Raw genomic sequence first — 20,061 nt, 5'->3', positions numbered from 1 at the left:
TCCGTATTCTATCTTTGAAGGAATCTGTTTTTATTACTTTAGAAATAAATGTCTTATTTTTTTTTTTAATATATACATAAAATGTCTCTTTAAATACATATATTAAATTTAATGATTTCAACATATATATATACAATACTTGTTTAATACATATGGTAATACATACATCGTCCCCGATAACAATGGACAGTCCTTTATCTCCTGACGTATTGCAGAAACGAAAAATTTGTCTTGCACGGTATAACATTTTTCATCATACCATTGCATGGTACAAGGAAGGCATATTTTCGACGAATACTAATCTCTTTTTCTTTTTTTACATTATCTTTTCCCAAGGTACGAAGGTAAAGTTTGCTTTTTAGTTACGATTATATATTTTTCTTCGCACGATTCGATAGCACTTGCCAAGGTGTCTTCATTAACCTTTTATGTATGTCATCGATTTCGATTAGCTATCGAGGCACAAATTTTTCAAATTGACTAATTTTTTACGAAAAAAATACACTGCTGGCATAGGGAGCGCGGCTGGGGGTCTTGTTCCCGCCTCATATGTCACGTGTTAGACATTGCTCCTTGAAACTGATACGAAGGGGTTGTGTCAGCAATTTATTGTTGTAATCATCTTTCCGTTCTTTTTCCTAGGTGAGAACCAACAACAACAATAAATATCAATAGATATCTCTCTCAAGAGGCAACGTTTAACACGTGACACTTCAGACGCGAGCAAGACCACTACCAGCCATGCTCCGCAACTTCAGCAGTGTTTCTCTGCAAAAATTAGCAGATCTATAAGCTCGATATCTCAAACATTAATCGATATCGATAGTATCCATGAAAGGTTAATGAATCGATTTTGTGAAGTACTATCAAATAATGCGAAATGTTATATAGTCCTAGTTAAAAACGGAAGCCCACCTTCGTATCTTAATAGGAAAATAATAATGTAAAAAAAGATCGTTTGTGTTGCTTGATGATTGCGTTGAACAAAATAACGTTGACCTCCATATATCCTTCACACGTCCAACTGCAAAAAAAAAAACTAATTACATACCTGTATTAAATTTCTGCTTTCTCGTAACTAGTGTCGGACAAAATTTTATTTACCTATTAAATAATGAATAATAAATTAATGTAATGTTTTAGTTATAAATAAGAATTAAATTTCTTATTTAAACAAGTCATTTGAAGGGTATATGCGCTATTTCTTATTTGCAAATGAATTTCTATTATTTTTTCTTTTTTTTGATTTAATTGGAAGATGGATGATAACGTATAAATAAATAGTTGTTGGGTTTGTCTTATCCGTTTCATTTTGTACAGTGAAAAGATCGTGAAATTGGTATGGTTATGTTTCGATGGACAAATCGCAGTCCACAGTTGCTTCTGAAACTTTTCAAGTTGCCCGAAAGTCTAACTCATTTCGATGTATTCATCGTAGCTAACAAATAGTGTGCAGTAATCTCTCGGATTAAAATATTATATTTGTGTAAAAATAAACTTGTTTACCGATCGACAGGTAGTAAATAAAAATAGTAAATAAAAAATAAAACTGTATTTGCAAATAATAGTCAATTTCATTATTTTATGCAATGTGTTTAAACTTGTATAAATAACATGTAGTATATAACAAATGATGCTCTATTCAAATAATTATTTAAACGAACGATTTATTCAATGATGTCCAACATTGCTGGTGACTAATATCAGTGTACCATTAATTTTTTTTCATTTTAGAATTCTGTTGGCTGCATTGTAATTTTGAAATTATTGACTTAGAAGTTAGAAATGCAAGACACGAGGTATCTAACATTAACTATACCAATTCTATTGTATAGCATAAAATTGTTTATTTTCAAAAATTATTGATAATTCCATAAAACAAAACGACAACTTTTATTTCTAAGATTATCTTCGACGCTTTAAACTAAAACTTGTGCGATTAAAATTAAAAAATAATTAGTTTCTCGTAGAATTGCTCGCCCTCTGGGAAACTAAAGTACTATGTGAAAATATTATATCGTAGTTCATTTCATTTTTCACGTAATTCGAAATTCGCCGTTGCTTATACACGGACAAATCTTTGTTTCGAATATTATAAAAGAATTATCGACAAAGCTAACTAAAATGATCAATTGACGGTGAGTTTAATGAGCTTCCGTTCTTGGTACACGCAGTTCGCGTTAATGCCACGGCGTTGGAAAATTTTTTTTATAGTTTCCCGCGATTGCATGGTTTCGGCCATATCAATCTTGCATGAAAAGTGGAATTTCGCTTCTCTTTGTACTTTTATTATTCGTTGTAGCGAATTAATTTTGAAATTGCAGTAACATGTAATTATTTCCGCGAGAATCATTATACGTGCATAATACAGTATAAATACGAACTGAGAGAAGAAATGAGCGTTGGTATAAAAGTAATTTGAAGCGTACGTTACGAACCGAGCTTTTAAATCAGACACCCACAATGAATAATTAAAATTTAGCAGAATATTTTACTTCGCTAAGGTAACATACTAGCACGCGTGCAAAGCTGAGTTTTGGTCCTGTCTTTCTTTAGTGCGCACCCGAATCAGCTCGTTGGTATCGCTGCAGATTATGTGACGCGAACTAAAACATTAAAAGACATACGCGGTACAGATAACTTGTAAAACACCACTTCATAGTAATTGCAGAAGAATAGAGTGGTGGCTATCTTGTCGCGCGAGAATGACGCTCATCACCTGTTTTCTTTACCCCTTTAAGGGGTTGCTTGCGTGTACGTCTTGTTGATTAACGAAAATACCAAGGCTTCCGAGAGCTTGTACTACACGAAGCAGCGTAATTCCTAGGCTCACGCCACGTGGATGCAACATAGTTGCAAATTGGTGAGAGCAGATTCGTAATGAGTTGTGGTTATATACCGGTTATTCGATCTTTGCGTCGCGATCATGCGATTGTTCGCGTTCAACGGTGAACGGTTTACGGTTTACGGTTTACGGTTTATATAATTATTTCTGGGAATTTCGAGCGCGTCATTATCGCTAAGAAGCATCCGCGAGACGAGGGAAATTGCGATCGAACAAGCTACTCGTACTTACGCGCAATCCATCTTGACGTCCTTAGTTATTAATGTTCTCGATACAATCTCGAGGTTAAGCTTTACGCGCATACGTAGCTGATCTTACGTAGGTAGAATAGACAAACACAGACAGCTAGTGAGAATGTGTGTGTGTGTGTGTGTGTGTGAGAGAGAGAGAGAGAGAGACAGACAGAGAGCGTAGCGAGAAATCAATCGATTTTCGCGATTACGTAGACATCGAACATGCCACGCGATTCGAGTTTCCCAAGCGGAATTAATAAGAGTAAATTAATAATGAAACGAGCTTGCCCCCTCCTCCGGCCGCGTTTCTCGCCTTTCTCGATTTAATCTCTTTGCGCGTAGCTACTCGGCATTCGCGTACAAAAGCGAAAGACTTTTCAGCTGCGAGCCCGGCAACTTTAATGAAAATAGTTCTTACGTTTTTACCTGCGAGTCTCGAGGGGGGTTTACGCGACCCCTTAACGAAGATTCTAATTAAGCGAACCTCCCACATCACGGCCCTAACTCACGCCCGTCACCTACCCTTTCACCCTCTCTTCTCCTCCCGTTCCACGCGAACGTCGTTTTCCAAGAGAGCCACGTAAAGAATAAACGTTGTTGGTCGCATCTGCCAACCTCGTCGACAGACATACGTATGCACTATACACACATCGATGCCAACGTCGATATTTCCCATTCGGATGATAGGCCATTGTACCAGGCGGCAGAATAGCGTCTCGATAAATCCTCCGTGTTCAGCGTTTTAAGCTTCTTTCGCGCGTCTACGGATCGACATCGCGAGCATAGCGAGCATAACGAACAAACAGGTTGAGCAATCAATTTAATTTCTCTCCTCGTTCCTCCTCCTCCTTTCTCTTCTTCTTTCTCGGTTTCTCTTATTCGCTCTCTTTTTTCTCTGTTTTACCTCGTCCTCGTACTCCTTCGTACGGCCACCTTCTTTTTCTCCTCTCACCAAGTCTAGCTACTCGTGTGACGTAGCCCAGCTGTTAGTAGTTAAGAGCAATGGTTATAATGAGACCCCCATTACGCCGCGACTTTTAAAATCTGTCTCTGACAGCTGGACCACGATGGATTATTCTTTATCCGCGGGCAACAGTTTATTTAAAAGTAACGAGACCGGCACGGATAATGAGCCGTCCTTCTTTATTTCCATCCGCGCCTGTCTATGAACTTCTCTCCGGCTTCTCTCCCGGGAGAGAACCCGGCTTCCGTTTCTCTTATATGGCAAGCGTAATTGAAGTTTGTATCCAACGTAATAAATGTCCTCCGCGTGTACCATGTAATTAATAAATTCCGGGATTAAAGAAGCTCGCGCCGCGCAGTTCTGGCATAGTTTCGCGGGCAGCTTGCCTTGCTTTTGTTCGATTCGCCAGTGGCCGGCAACGAACGTACGCGGCCGGATCGCCTTTCCAAATACGAACGTTAATTCCGTTCCGTTAGAGTTCAATTTCAGAGTAATGGTTTCTCATAAGGGCCGACGTAAATCGATAATTCGATTCTCCCTTCGAAGATCAAAATAGAATTTTATCGTGCTATTCGGAATCTTTTCGAAAGCTGACAAAAACGCGTTAACAAATTGAATTCAACGATGGCCATCGTTCTTTCTCGCGACGTTCTTCCCTTCGTTTGCTTAGATCTCTTTTAATTATCGGAGGCGAATAATCGTTCGTTTAAAGCGAAATTAATGGATTCCTTCGGTGCCAGCAGGTAGGGGCGGGGGTTGGGGTTAGATTTATTTTTCCTCGGGCCACCCTTCTTCTCCTCGCCATTGCCTTCGTCGTCTTTTTCACGGCGTAACAACGGGGGGACATATGAGGGCACGCTGGAGGGGGAGGGGGCGGTTACGGCGCCATGGAATCTCCATAATTCTGGCTTACAGAAAATGACAGCTTTTAGCGTTGATGCACAGTTTATACCGGGCGTATTATTTTAAGTGGCGCTGTCTGTATAATTCAAGACTCGGGGTGCATAGACAGAGCGAGCGAAACAGAGGAAGAGTCTGTGGTATCCAATCCGCGAGAGAAAGTGAGAGGACAAGAGCGAGAGAGTTTGGGGGCGAGGACGACAAAGAGGTTGGGGGAGAGCACGAACGATAGAGAAAGGAAGAGAGACGGTCCATACGAGAAAACAGGATGAAGAGAACGGTAGGATGAGGCGGAAGGCGAGTGAGAGGTGAAACGGGAGAGTGTGGGTGTTGCAGGGGAGGGGCGGGAAGGTCGACGCGGTAATGGCATCGTCGTGTCGCCAGCTTAAAGCTCCAGTGATTCTCAATCACGCGAATCCATTCTCCGTGTCCATAGCGTTGGCGCCAAGTCCGCGTCGCGGATGAAACCGTCGGAGGCTGCGCTGAGATACTTTCCGCTCCGTCGATGCCGACGTTTCTTCCGAACTACTGTAAAATAAATAAACTCGGCCAGCATGTTCACGAGCTCTCTCGCTCCTCTCTGTCCCTCTCTTCCATCCGGTCTGTCCTCTTTTTTTCTCTCCATTTTTCTCCCGTGCATCGAATTTGAATTCATTCACGAGTCGGATAAAACACGGTCGCTCGCGGCTAGCTGGTACGCGAGCATAATGGACATCGACGAAGAAAGAGGGGAAGAACGCCAAACGTTAAAGAGGAAAAAAGAAGGAGAGCGAGTAAAAAGGGTGAGAGGGAAAGAAGCGGCGGCAGTGCAAGAGCGGAGGGGGAGAGGGGCTGAAGAAACGAGCAGAAGGGGACCAGCTGCGGTTTCCTCTAATCTTTGTACAGCTACGGCCCCACCGAATTAATACGAGAGCCTCGAAGAAAAGATAAACATTCCCGTGAATACTCAGGGGTATACAGGAGAGCGAGTGTGTGTACGCACATGCGGGCAACCGTAGGCAGTAGCATGTGCTTTGCCGGCAAGATGTTTTGACCGACGAGATCCCGTCGTCACGGATGTCGTTTCTGCTTAATTGTTCGCTCTCCCCTTCGTATCTTCCTTCTTGGTTCCATCGAACGCGAACGCCGGCAGCGCGAAACCGGGCGCCACGATAGGTGGAACCCTCGCCGTGTCCTCCTCCGACGTGTTCCATTGTACGCGTTCGAAAGAATAATCGTAAGTTCATTAAACGGAAGTCGATTCGCAGTTGCGAACTCGTCGTTAATATTCCGTCGGTATGCCGCTGCCGGAGAGTTAGTTAATCGAGGCCGAATTCGAGAACGAATTCCGACAGCATCGGGACGGCGAAGAAAAATCCATCTTTCTTCGGAAATAGACGCATTTAACGACGTAAGTAACTCGAAAAGGATCTAAGGCTGGGGTACGTTGTCGTTGGTTAAGGTCTCGAAAATTGGGTGGGGATGAGCGAAGATCGGGAAGAGATCACATGGCGGAGAGAGACGGTAGCGAAAAGGGGCTGACAGGGTGAGACAGGAAATAGAGAGCAACGGAGAAGGACGTGCACGACGTAGAAAGGGTGGGACGGAGAGAGAAAGAGAGTGAGAGAGAGAGAGAGAGGGAGAACGAGGGCCGATAGACGTAGGCGCCGGCCAAGTTGCGCCGCTGATTGCACCACAAAGGGTGCAATTATGCGGCCCTCCAGCAATCACCGCGCATTCTGCCCACCATTTGACCCCTCGACACCCCTCGAGCCCCTAAAACCCCCGCCATACCCCGAGATATCTACCGTCCCGGGTACACAGGCAGCACACTGCGAAGCACGACAGACATATCACCGGTCGGGCCACCGTCGCTTTTTATTTAAATGCGCCCCCTCGACGAGTCTACACCCTGAATGCCCCACGGAGTCTATGCAATTTAACCTGGTGGTGTCGCGAGAAAAAATCTGTTAATGAACGATTGTCGGCTACTGGGATTCGGATGAAAATATCCTGAAAATTGGACGCCTTTCTTTCCTCCTTTCTTCCGTTCGCTCGTTCTCTCCCTATTCGTATCATCCTCCACCCCGACTCGTCGTTTGAATTCGCGCGATGATCAAACGTTTATTCACCGGTCTTCCTGGCCGCGTGCCTCCTTGCTGGATAATTTATCGATGCGTTACGTTCGACCGCGACAGATTTATTTCTCTTTCGTTTCTCTTGTCCGTCGTCGATCTGTCTGTAAATTCAACGTTTCGTTAATTACGCATACGTATAAGTCTCGCGTTATTTACATCTCCTATACACAAGATAGCGTGCATTTAGTAACGTACGATATTTCGAACGTTCCACCGTTCTAACGAAGTACACTGCCTATAGCAGACGCGAGGCGAACGAACCTAATTTCTGGCTTTTTGCCTATTACACGAGAGCACTCACGACGTTGTAGCGATTATGGAGAAAGGGCGAGCGAAGGATGAAAAAAGCGGCAGCAAAAGAGTAGAGACAAGGGCCGAGGAACAGACAGAAGGCAAGAGAAAAAGAGAGGAGCGATATCGTGAGACGACGAAGGAGGTACGACGGAAGAAACGTTCCAGATGTGTTCCCGGCTTCTGAACAAGTTCAGAGTCAAGTTGCCAGACCTCGTCTCCATGGCCGTGGCTCGCAGGCAGGAAGTGCCGCATTAAAGCCGCTAATCTGCCTGTTTTCATGGCTCTTCGTTGCTCCTCGCGTCGCTGCTGCTACTCTTTCCCGCTTTTGTGCCCTCGCTCGTAAAGCGTATGTTTATGCCCGTTAGTTAAGGAAACGAACGGGGAATCGATACGCGGATGAATGTCAGCGCCGGGATTGTAACAAACTTATTACACGGTCACGCGATAAGGAAACATTTCTGTCACGCCCAAATTGTTCTGTAACGTACTTAGATCCTATTATCGTATTCCTCGATTCGTCGTGGATCGATTTCAACGTTCGTGTTCCATCGTAGAACACAGGGATTCGCGCAGACGTAGTTTTTTATCAAGTTATTTGCCGTGGTAGTACGCGTTGTCACTTTCTCGAGTCGTATATTTTTAAGCGTATACCGACGAGACCAAACACCAGCCAGGTTTAAAGTAAATTTTAAAAACGTATTCGTCGGGGTCCCCGACGAAAATCTCTCCCAATGGCCCGTTTCTGTAATCCGAAGACATTAATTTGTTGGCAGGACGGGCTTAAGAGTGTTGACCCGGCCTTTCTCCCGAGGGACTCGTTGTATTTTCTCAGGTTATCCGGGAAGAATCCGGGAAACATCGTGGGACGTGCCGGTCAAATTCTACGCTCGCCGACGTTTGTGCTTCCGTCGCACGATGGACGGATCGTCTGGACTGTCTGTTCTAACGCGCTTTCCAAATATTGATTTTTCGATTTCGCCACGTGTTCGACCAACGTGTCCCATCGATCATCACGATCGTTTCCTTCGAAGATGAAATCCTGTCGTCACCGAGATTCTTGACTTTGTCTTAGTTCTACCATTATAAAGTTTCCCACTTGTATCTATTACATCGTTATATCGTTACCGATCCGAATTAGAACCTTCTACCTCGGGAACCCAAGGGATATCCCTTCCGTTCGATTCGATCGAAAGTGTAAAATCGGCGGTTTCGTTTGCAAGGGTTCTTCTTCAGGGAGCGAAACGGCGCGGGCGTACAGGCGCGTATCAGTGCCGTCGGTGGCAGAGATCCAGGGGCAGAGGTGGCTCGCAAGCAAGAACGGGCGGGCAGGACGGGAGGTTATTGCCTGTTGGGTGATTTATCTAGTAATACTAGTCGACAGGCCACGAGGCCGGGGCACCAGGCATGGGGGCAAACCCGTGCCTTCTACCCCTACCCGTGGGGCCAACCACCGGCACCGGTGGAAATTAAAAACTCACTTTATTACACGTCTCATTCTGTGCTACCCCCTGGTTGCCTCTGGCCTCGCACCCCCGGCAAACCGTCTGTACGATCCTCTCCTTTCCTCTTTTCGCTCCTCTCGTCCGCAGCGCCACTCCGCTCTCTCGTCACATCCTGCCGTCCCTGCAGCGCCTCGTTCACCGCGGACCGACTTAATATGAGGCCGGCCATACCTGATGGAACGAATATTATTAAAGTTCGCCCGCACGCGAAACCCGTGAAATATCGCTGCTTTCTCTCTCTTTCCCTCCCTCTCTCCTTTCCTCACCGTCGACGCTCCACGTCTCTTCTCTTCAGCGTTTAGACCCTTCACCTCCTCCACTCTCGGCCTGCTGCCTCTTGCCACCGGGCTTTTATTATCTGCCTCTAGCTTATACTCGAGACGGTAGCGAACTCCCAGAAGCAAAAATAATCACGGGTAAGCCGCGATGTAAATACGCTGAGTTTCACCGCCACCCTCTCATCCTCGCCTCCTGCTCGCCACCCTCGTCTCCTACCTTCTACTCTTACTCCTCCTTCTCCTGTATTCCGGAATAGAGTCCTCCTCCTGGGTTTTCCATTTGCGCCAGCGGTATACTCCGATTTTTCAAGTTTTCGCGAAACAGGATGAAACGCCGCGATGGATCGAACCGCGCGCTGCCACTTCCTAAGGTACTCCCGTACCAAGTAACGGAACGTTACGCGATGGATTATTTATGATTCTATGCTTTTATCTGTATTACTTCGTCCACTGCGACTCTGACTGCGCCGCCGTCCCCGAACCCGCACTCACGTATTAAGAATGCTTTCCTACACAGTGACCTGTCGCGAAACGCGAGCCCTCTCTGTAATTCGAAACGATGCTATGATACCTTGCGGGCAAAGGTTTCGTCGATGATCCGCCTAGTAGAATCAGTAATGCTTGTTTCGCGGTTTTGTTCTACCATCGTTGCTGCTGTGTATCGTTAGGCCATGATTACAGTGGGTGCGACCAACTCGATACGACAAAACCATCGATTACGCGTATAAACTTGTACGTGTGCATGATTTTCGATTTTCCGGACGTTTCATTCGTCGAAACACTCATTGGAAACGTCGAAACATTCGTTGGAACACTCATGTACCATAGCACAGGGTTGTTACTCGCGATAAACCGAGCCAATGGAATAACAAGCGCGTGTTAAATACAGGAATTCTTACGCACGAACTTATCGAACCGAACATTATTGGCCTCTGCTTTCCTCCTTCCTCTTTTCAATCGATGACTAAATTTTCCCTCTCGGTCGGGGGACGTCTCTGTATAATCCGCAGACAATCAAGATCGGTCGGCGGAGCGAGGTGGGTAACGCGATTGATTCAATTTCCAACGTAAAGGGAGCGGTTACGGAGGGAAAATTGAAGCAGCACGTTGATCGGGCTCAAAACGGCCGTGGAACATACTTTATCTTATCGAGGAGACATTGGCAAGAAACGCGAGGTCTCCTAATCATCTCGCGTCGCAGCTGCGCGGCCTCTTTTCTCTTTCCTTTTTCCACTTCGTGTCTCGTATTTGCCTCTCTCTCTCTCTCTCTCCCTCTCGCACTCTCGCACGCTATATCGAGTGCCTACGCATTCGTCTGCACGCGTATGCACGCGTGTGCGCGTGCATAGACCTCGATGTCGTACCCATCGGTATCTGGCTCGTTTTATTAATGTCAATAAGGCAATTATCGTCGATGAATGGCGTGGGTGGGTATCTTGCTCATACCGCTGTCGTGCCGGGTTACCTGCCTTCGGTATCGATGGCTACGAACCGATGTTTTTAATGCTCCCGAATGGAACAAGTTCGTTCACCGTGCGAGCGACGCCCTCCGGTAGCTTCGGTTTCATTTAGAATCGACGAAAAAAAAAAATCGATGGAACGCTCGATTCTAACCCCCACGGTTCGTGCAAACAATTGCTTAATATTTCGGCGACGGATAATACTAGCATGGAGGGCAAACAGCGTGTCGGCGACGAAATAAACCAAGTCAAATAAAAACGTGAAAGCAAACGAAACGGGAACGTAACGCACGATTCGAAAACTAGCTTCCCCTGCCCTGCCCTTCGGTCCAGGCCTATGTGCAACTACACGATTTCAATTTACCTGTAAAGCGTCACGCTGGTGGCTGCATCAAACCGATAACATCTATCTGTTGGAGGTGACTTAAAGAAAATTATCCACGCTGTATCCACGTACCAGAACCGATTTCTTTCCGCTGGCTTCTTGAACGTTTGCGCGTTACTCAGCGCACTCGCTGAACGAAATATACCGAGGGATGGGGAGAATAATATAGGAAAGAGGGGTTTCTCCAGTCTCCGCTAAGCAATATCCATCCACCCCACATGCCTGCCTGCCTGCCTGGCTGCCTGCTTGCTTGCCTGCCTGCCTGCCTGCCTGCCTGTCTGCCTGTTCGTATTATCGGTATGTACAGACGGGCTCTCAGCAATTTATCCATTACGGTCCCAGTCGCGCGCGCACTATTATTGCATTTTTTGAAATTATTGCTCTCCCGGCATCGACGTCGCACGCCACCATCTTGATTGACAGGCTGTGCGCGCCTTTATCGCGTATGAGCGCACCCATGGGCCGTATCGCGTATATACGCGTGCCGCATCGATTTATCGTTACGCCTTTTCTACCCGCGAAACCGTAACCGTTTATCGAATCGTTTTATCGATAACGAGAGACGCTCGTTACGGCCTAAGAATCGCTTATAGGCTGCTGATACAGTGAGTACCTGTATAAATGCGAAAATCTCTCCTTCTCGGAGGATCTGGGAATGATTCACGAACGTTCGTCTACTATTCTGCTCTATTCGATCATCGGGCTTCCATACGAATCTTCGAAATAAATTCACGTTAATCCGATAGAATCGCGATTCTAACGAAAATCGACAAGGGAAGCGAGAAAATCAAAATTAAAGATGCGTAAAAAGGTACATAATGCAAGAAGAGGTTGCAGCTTGGACGAATGTATCGTTAGAGATTCAGAAAATTTCTCACGGAAACTATCGCGAAATAGAGTTCAAAATCCAATATTCTCGATCTTTTATTTTATAGCAAAGATCGTGGCACTCTTCGTATCGTTCACCCTGCGCATATCGACTCGTCAATTATTGAGATCGATAATTACGTATACAAAGGTCGCGTATTATTAACGAGCTGGTTCCGTTTTCTCGTTAAACAAACCCCCGTTTTATCATAGCCAATATTTCCATGTGGCTCTTAGGGGACGCGTACGTGCGTAGACTCAATTACCCGAAGTGTGTGTGCCTGGTTGTGTCCGAGGAGACTTGACGGGAGCGGAAAGAGGCGGGCTGAAAGGAGCGCGGTAATACATCGTGTCCGAAGCAACTGGAAGGATGTACGAGTTCGTTTGGGGCAACGAAGTCCGCAGAGGCTCCGGTAAAGGTTGGCGCGGTAAAAAATTCAGAGGGTGAATAAATCAAGGAGCGTCGCAGCAGCAAGTAGCGAAGCGGTAGAAAGCGGAGAAGCGGTAGCAGCCCCGTGCACGGAGACCGATCTAGCGACGAAAGTGCGGCCGACGCGCCACGATCTCGACGATCCTCTTCTTTTGTACATACTTTATGGCGAATAATGCGTGAAAAGGGACGGGGCCGGCCCTCGCGCGTCTCGTTTCACCCTGGACATTCCCACGTATAACGTTCCAACGTAATCCTCTGATCCGTCCTTAGACGCACGATGATTTAGGGCGCCCCTTGCACTCGCACGTTGCTTGTCTTCTATTACAGAAATACGATTAGCCACGCTAGCATATGTATATCAGAGCATTGTCGTGTATTCAACCTATCCTGTATCTCGTTATTCTTCGCTCGAACGATGCTCGGTCGTTTTTCATTCGGTCCTCCACCGTCGAGTTATTCGCTGAATAAAGGACATTAATCGTAACTCAACGCGTAACGTTTGCGCATTGAAGCTACTACGATTCTCGACCGAGTATTCCAGGCGTTTCGAAACGCGTATCTTTCGTTGGTATTAATCTACGGTTCAGGATACATAGCTTGTGGGGTGGGGACAGGGAGACGGAGCGGTAAAGAGATCGGTAATTACAGGACGCTATGAAGTAATGTCCGATACCTTTTACGCTACTATCTATTTGCGAGAAAAAGGATTAAGAGGCCGGACAAGAAGGATTGAGAAGTTGAGTGGGTGGGAGGGATGCCAGAGGCTGGGAGAAAGGTAGGGGAGGAGTGGAAAAGTGAGAAAGAGAGGAAGACACGAGAGGGAGGAACGTATCTATATAGTAGGTATAGATCGTACCGTATCGTTGAGTAAGTTGGAAACGGAGGGTAGGACGCTCGGGGGGATGGTGGCTCATCTTGTAATGGACTCAGAAGACAGGCGAGTCGGCTAATGGACCCCTGCTCTTCCAGAAAAGCTCTCAGTATCTGTGCCACACGAGCATCGATGCCATCGGGCTGCGTCCTTCCAAAATCCGCAACGCGTATCGGTAGCGTGCTGCTGTTTCTCCGCGATTCTGTACGGCAGATACGGCTCGACCGGCGTTTTTCTAGATCGATGTATTCTGTTCGGGTTCGCGCGACGTGTATCGCCTGATAGACGAAAAACTGACCAGTTGTTTGCCGAGTTCACGCTCAAAAAAATATTTGACGTTACGCGAAGGATAACTGGGTATCTACGTGTTTGGATAACGGGAAATAGCGGGTCGGAGCGTGTAGGAACTCGCACTGGATGACCAACGACGCGAGCTCTCGTTGCATAAATATTTTCTCGCGGAGACGCAAAACGGCGAGAATATTTAAGAGGATGCACGTTCTTTCGAAACAACGAACGGCGCACGATATCGTTTACAGGCCCTGTGAAACGTTTAACCTGGTAAAGGCGCGCGTAACTTCTCTTCGAGCCACGAGAACAAGACGTTCGGGAGTAATTAACGAATTATTGAGAACGAATAGTTGACTGGAATGAAAATATATTCGATTCGCGTGCGTTGGCTCGCGTGTCACAGGGGATGGAATCTTAGAGGTAGACGAATGGAACTCACCTCGCAGACAGACAGCAGAGGGAGAGAGAATTCCGAGGAAAAGGGAGCTGAGGAGAAGGAAAACGAGCCAGAGGTAGTCGTTCTACTCTCATCTACTCCCACTGAGTCGCACCGTCTTTCTTTTTATCCTTCGCCAGTCGTCCTTTCCCGGTCCACTCTTGAGAGTAACGTCTACCTTCGTTGATGGGCAACGCCACTTGAGCGGCACTAACACACGGTCCCGGACACACTCTACGTAGCTGTCCGGCCGATGTCCGATACATCAGGTCCATGCATAATAAATCCACAGGAGCGGAGCGTGCGGAGCGCAAACACGCGCGCTGCCTTTACCCGTATTGGACGAGCGGATGTTCGGCGGAACAGAGACAGGAGGATGCACTTCGAGTCGAGTGGGAACTTTGAAGACGGGGCACGGGACGTTTCTCCGCGCGCGTGTTTGTCCTCTTGCTCATCGAGAAAGCCTTCGCCCGAATATCAATATCCAGGCTCCGTTGGCGTTAGCGGGTAAACTTGCCCATCAAATTTTTGCCAGTTCGCTTGCCGTGCCCGGCGGGGAAATTGCACGTGAAAATCGGACAATTGGTATTTTCGACTACTTACCTATCTCTCTCGAACGAACGTCGAATTTTCTAACGAGAAACTTCGAGTCTAGTATGCTGAAAAACAAATACGCAATTATCGTTACGGACTCGTTAACGGGAACGGACGTTGAATTGCGTTCCCTGTTTCGGCGCAACATCCTGGCAATTACGGGGGAACGAAGGGGTGTATCGCGTGACTACGGGAAATTTAGGTTTTATCGAAGAAAAGCTCGATCGAATTTAGAAGTTGGAACCGGTGTGCGGGGCTCTCTTAATTAACGAACGCTAAATAAATCCGTTTCGGGGTGAAACTCGAATGGGTCGGGCACACGGGGGTATGCGGGTGGCAGCCGTAGAATTTATTTCGGCATCGACACGGAACGTTTCTTCGGGAGACAAGGCAGTTCTCGCTGGTCTGGTTAGGCGAGAGAGCGAGCTAGCTAGCTAGCTAGCCGAGTGCCGTTTAGTTTAATACACGTAACGCTACTCTCCGACTGCTTTTTCTCCCAAATACTCTACTTCCAACCGGTTCGAAGTAGTATAAGTCGTGGACAAAGTAGACGGCGTACAGAAAACCTCCATTAAAGTCCCTAGAAGTGATTAGTACCTTTCCCATCTTCCCCCTCTCCTCTCTGTTTTCTCTATCCCGATCTTTCTCCTTTCCCCGTTCTTCCGTTCGTTACTTCCCCGTTACTATCTCCGTTTACCTCCTCCTATCTCTATTCCTTCAAATCTTTCATCTATTTCACTTTCTAACTAGCCACGATAGCGGTTCGTCGCTCGGAAACGCACCGCGCGTTTCAAACGTACGTAATGGACGCGAGAAGGCGGACTCTGACTGCTCGAAAACGAGACTCCACGGTATATTCCCCGTGCGTATTTTGCTCGCTTTTAAAAAATCTATTCTCATTGGTTTCGGTAGTCACCCTCGACGCAAAGTCGGTTTGAAGCGGGAGAAGCAACACGGGACTCGAGTGGACGAGATTTTCGTTCAGCGGAGACTAGCTGCGTTGGCGACCGCGAGTTAAAAGCACAGACAGCCAGGCCTGCCGCAACATTCTAGGAAATTAAATTCAACATAGATAGTTTCGTTCCTGATTGCAGATGAAACCTGGCAATCGCCCCAATTTCATTTCGTTCTCGCGAGAAATAGAGGGAAAGGGAACGCTTGTACGTGTGTACGTGTACATGCGGTATCGATGACGGTGATGCCAGTAAAGGGGGGGGGGGAGAGCGGGCAGTCGAAAAAAGGGTGGATGCGGATTGTAAACCGACGCGTCGAAATCCCGATTCGAAAAATAGAGCGCCGCGTTTCCTGTGAACCGGAAACTTGGCGGACGTTAAATTTAGCCGCGCACCGATCGGGAACGTTCGGGAGAGGGTTAGATGGGATGGGTGAGCTGGTGGGCGGGAAAACGGGTGGGTAAATCGAGAACGGAACGGAGAAAAGTATAACGTCGAGTCGAACAAGTTTCAGAGAAATGTCATTTCGCGGGAGTATGTAATCCACTCTTCTCCCTGATTTAATCAGAGACCAGTCATAAATCAGCTGGTAATTAAAAGAGACCATCGTCGATAGCGGTAGTAAACATGGCCTAATCCATTTCGCAGGGTAGCTCATAGGTGTGGATAGTATGGGAGTGGAAAAAAGGTCGTAGCCTTTCTAATTTAATCTGGCGAATGATTCCGTGATTCTCGGAGCCGGCGGCAACCCTTTCATTACTTACGTCCCCACCCTAACTCACGAGGTACCCTCGCGCGCCACGGCAGCTCCCGAGCCTCTGTTCCTCGCTTTGCCCCGCGGACACCCCCAAGAACCGGCGCAGAACACTAAATCAGCGACCAGTGTAATTTTTGTAATGGGAGGTGTGGCCTCGTAGGGGTGGTAGACGCGTCTCCCGCCGGGAGAACCGGACATATAGTAGGGATGCCATCCCTGCGTTCGGCTCGCGTCGAGGAATGGTAGGGTTTCGTAGGGGTGATTTTAGGGGTGGAATTCTACGATGCGAGCACGCCGCTTCGGTGGTTAATCCTCCGTTGCTATTTCTCGACTCGGGTTCCGATCCACCACACAATCTTCCCTCTCTATCTCTCTCTCTCTTTCTTTCGCTTCACCATCACTCTCTTTCTGCACCCCTGTTATCGTTCTCTTTTTCTTTAGCCTGTACGCTTAGTTCTGTATGCGCACACTTCCATCAGCGATACAAAGCGATTCCTTCGTCGGTTTATCCTCGAAAGAACGGTAATTAGAGACTTCTGTTCCTACGAGCGATACCCGCGTGGTTATTAAATCGCGCATCATAGAAACGTTTCCACCAAGGTTTCTCTTTTGCAGGTCCAACGACCGGCATCTATCGACTTCGTTATTCCGGCCTTTAATTAGCGTACATCAAATATGCAAGTCAAATGTCGAATCGTCGATCGACCTTTTAAAAAAAGACCTCCGTTATGATCCGCTTATTTTTCTTCTCTTTTCCAATCAAATCCGCGCACTCGACTCGTGGCAACATATTCCGAACCGATATGACTTTGGCGCTTTGATCGTCGTCTTAATCGGCTTGAAATGCGGACCCTGCTCTTCGTTGCTGAGAATTTCGCTCGAGTAGCAGTTAAACTGCGCGGCAGCGTAAATGGTTCGATGATAGGCGGCCGCGGAGTGGGGCAGCGAGTGCGGGTTGCGTTTGATGGCGGGTGCAAATACGGGTTTCGGCTCGCGCGAGTTCCTCGGGTTTGGATACGGGTGCGATGACGGTCGAGTCCGACTGATGCGGAGTGGGGAGATCGTCAGTGGCGGGGAAGGTGGCAACAGCGGCGTAGGGGTGGAAATTTAATACACGGGTGGGGGTAGAAGCACGAGAGTGGGGCGGTTGGAGGGGCGAGCGGCGGTAGAAGTGGGGATTTATCACTTTCGGTGGCATGCCGCGGTCGCACGCGGTGCTCGGTAGTTTACAACTGACCGCCGAGCGGGCGGTTTCGTGACTCTTGTCGTCCGTTTCTAGATCTTCCGTTTGTCGTGTTTAAAGGACGCGGGATGTCTCGTTCCGCGGTAAAATAAACAGGATCGCGATCACGGTCGAAAAGATCTTCGAAGATCCGTATATTCGAGCGAATTCCATACCTTGAAATAAATGTTTCGATGTTTCATGGAGAGGCGAATGATAAATAGTGAACGTTGTTCTGTGCAGCTGGTGTAGTGTCACGTGACGGAGGGAATCTGGAGAACCGTGCTCGGCACAAGGTACTCGTGGAAACTGGCTCGAGATTCGAACTCTGTTAGGTAAGTCTGCAAATATTTTAATAAATTATTGCTATACGTTGTACGATGTTAATTTCTAGTAACACTTGATGCACTAGTATTTCTTCTCTTTCTCGTGGCTTTCTATTTTTAATGTAATCGCTAATTGGAGTGATAAAAACGAAACGCCAGAGAGGAATTGGAAATGCGGTGTGTAATTCAAATTTCACTAGTTCCACTCGGCCAGTCCAGTCCGGCCGCGATCACACGTTCAATTTAACAGGGGCTTCCGGTGAAAACCGCATTTGCCCTTTCCATAGTGGTGCGATTAACGTGCGCGCGCTCGCGCTTGTTCCCGCTCAATCCGCGTCGTTCGAAAATTGTTATAAAATTCCGCGTAATCCGCTTTGCATGCGAATGGTGGGAAATGAAAAAAACGGTTGAGAGACAAATGAAAGATGAAAATTACACGCTGCCACGATATTGCGCGTTAGACCGGGTGAATAGTTGGCTATTATCGCTCCCGATATTTTTTTTTGCCCTGATTCGTGTGCTTCACCATGATGTTTAGTCATCGACGCTGTCTTGGTTCAAGAGCACTAGTCTTTGTCGCCGGTGGCATCGAACGTAATGCGTTCGTATGGTTGCCGTTAGCAATACCGATTCCTTAGAAGCGAGCTTAATCTGCATCCCGTCAAATGCTGACACATTGCTACGCTTACTTTCTCAGCGTAAGGTGGCGCTCGATTACAGTTGACTCGCGGCAACAGGAGACTTTTTTCAATCAACGACCGGAATTACCGTGCGAGTCGCGACGTTTCGACGCGTTCATAACACAATACCCCTGTTATTACGAATGGGACACCGGTCGTTCGGTTTAATTGACTTCGACACGTCTCGCAACCGATGTTTATCCTCCTCACACGTCCCAACTGTAGACAAAAAATTTCATTCATGAGAATACTATTCACGACTTAAGCTGAATCGTGTACGATCGATTCTGAAATTAAAATCCCGCGATGTAATTACTTTCACAAGTAAAATTAACGCGTTTTCTTTTATCTTATACTTAATATACGCTTACTCAATCATCCATGTTGGAAGTTACGTAATCGAATCTCTTATCTATCTATTTCCACTCTATATCTTCCGTTGGTCTTTGTCCCTCTTCCAGAACGCTCGGCCACGATCCATTGCCACCGGATATCTAAGGGGCTGTCCGTTGGCCGTCCCGACCGGGCAGAGACGCGAGGGTATCCGGTCGTTTGAATTTCAATAATTGGCGCCAGTTTTAGTAGCGGCGGCGGTCTCGTTAGTCGCCCTCCCGAACGGAGTGACTTAATTATTTCGTTTGAAGTCCGCGGTAGACGAACGAGGGAGGAGAAGGGAGGCCAGGGGGCTGTCAGAGGTTGTGAGGCGGAGGCGGAGGTAAAGGAGGCATTTGGGTGATGCACAGTCAGACTCCAATCGTCTGTGTGTACGTATACGTTCGAAGACGTTGCCCCGGTCCCCACACAACTCACAAATAAATTGAGAAAACTGGAGCGAGGGAGACGGTCGTGCGAGGCAAACGTTTATTTTACACCGACAAATTGGTGCAGCTAATTAGCTCCGGCTAAAAGCAGAAGTATGACCGTGACGCCACGCCTCGTGTCGCGCCGCATCGATGTTGTTGCTGCTGTACCACCAACAGCAGCCACGACGCGATTGTATGTAACAACGTTTCATCGTTGCAGCCTAGAGACGTGGCACGATTCACAGCAATTGTCTGTTGCTTCGTGTTTTCGTTCCTTTTGTACACCGCTCGCATTGAATCTGAAACGTTTCTGTACCGGTGCTTACGCACCGAACCACAATAATGCAGCAATTAACGCTCTTTCGATTCTTTTCTTTTTTCCTCTCCTATTCCAGTTCTTTTTCGTTCTCCCCGCCCCCGCTCCCGTTCATTACGCGTTGAACACGATCGAATGTTGTTTTTGCAAAAACAACCGAACATCTTCAAGGGCGATCTCTTCCGATCGTTTCGTGACAGCGTGATGCGTTTTCGCAGGAGATATTTGTCGGCGATACCAAGGAAATTATAGGGGACCGTCAGTTGCGATATAATTTAATAATGCCGGCCACGCGTAATGTCTTTCGACACGCGTCAGCGATAATTCCGAGGCGAATGTCCAATAAAAAGCCACTTTGCCCGATCGAAATATCAAATGTAATCCTCTTAAGTCGGGTGCACCGGTCGAACGTGTATCTCCGGGACTGACCATCGTACGCTATCCTTTCCTCTTCTATCGTCTCTCGCTTCCTCTCTCTCTCTCTTTATCGTTCAAACATTTCTGTCTCTCTCTCACTAGTTCCGAGGGAACGTC

At 47.2% G+C, this 20,061-nt stretch overlaps 1 protein-coding gene and 1 long non-coding RNA gene across 6 annotated transcripts in view; one reads left to right on the top strand and one right to left on the bottom strand.

The window, feature by feature from the left end:
* The window catches only part of LOC100644996 (LIM domain only protein 3), a 69,393-nt gene that overhangs the window by 27,305 nt on the left and 22,027 nt on the right, over window positions 1-20,061 (top strand). For 3 of the 5 annotated variants that reach the window (XM_048414467.1, XM_012319668.3, XM_020866884.2), the window contains one exon: window positions 17,646-17,737. The gene's annotated coding sequence lies outside the window, so the exon portion shown is untranslated. Of the gene's footprint in view, window positions 1-17,394; window positions 17,738-20,061 lie in introns of those variants that run through there. The other 2 variants (XM_048414468.1, XM_048414469.1) reach the window with 1 other exon arrangement.
* LOC125387179 lies at window positions 90-10,192 on the bottom strand. The gene is made up of 3 exons (XR_007227736.1): window positions 9,122-10,192; window positions 8,832-9,026; window positions 90-1,024 (listed from the first exon to the last, which is right to left on the bottom strand). It is a non-coding gene; the product is annotated as an uncharacterized LOC125387179 (long non-coding RNA).

This window comes from Bombus terrestris, chromosome 2, assembly GCF_910591885.1.
Source record: "Bombus terrestris chromosome 2, iyBomTerr1.2, whole genome shotgun sequence".
NCBI lineage: Eukaryota > Metazoa > Arthropoda > Insecta > Hymenoptera > Apidae > Bombus > Bombus terrestris.
The sequence above is the reverse complement of the archived record's forward strand: the minus strand, read 5'-3'. Positions and strand labels throughout refer to the sequence as shown.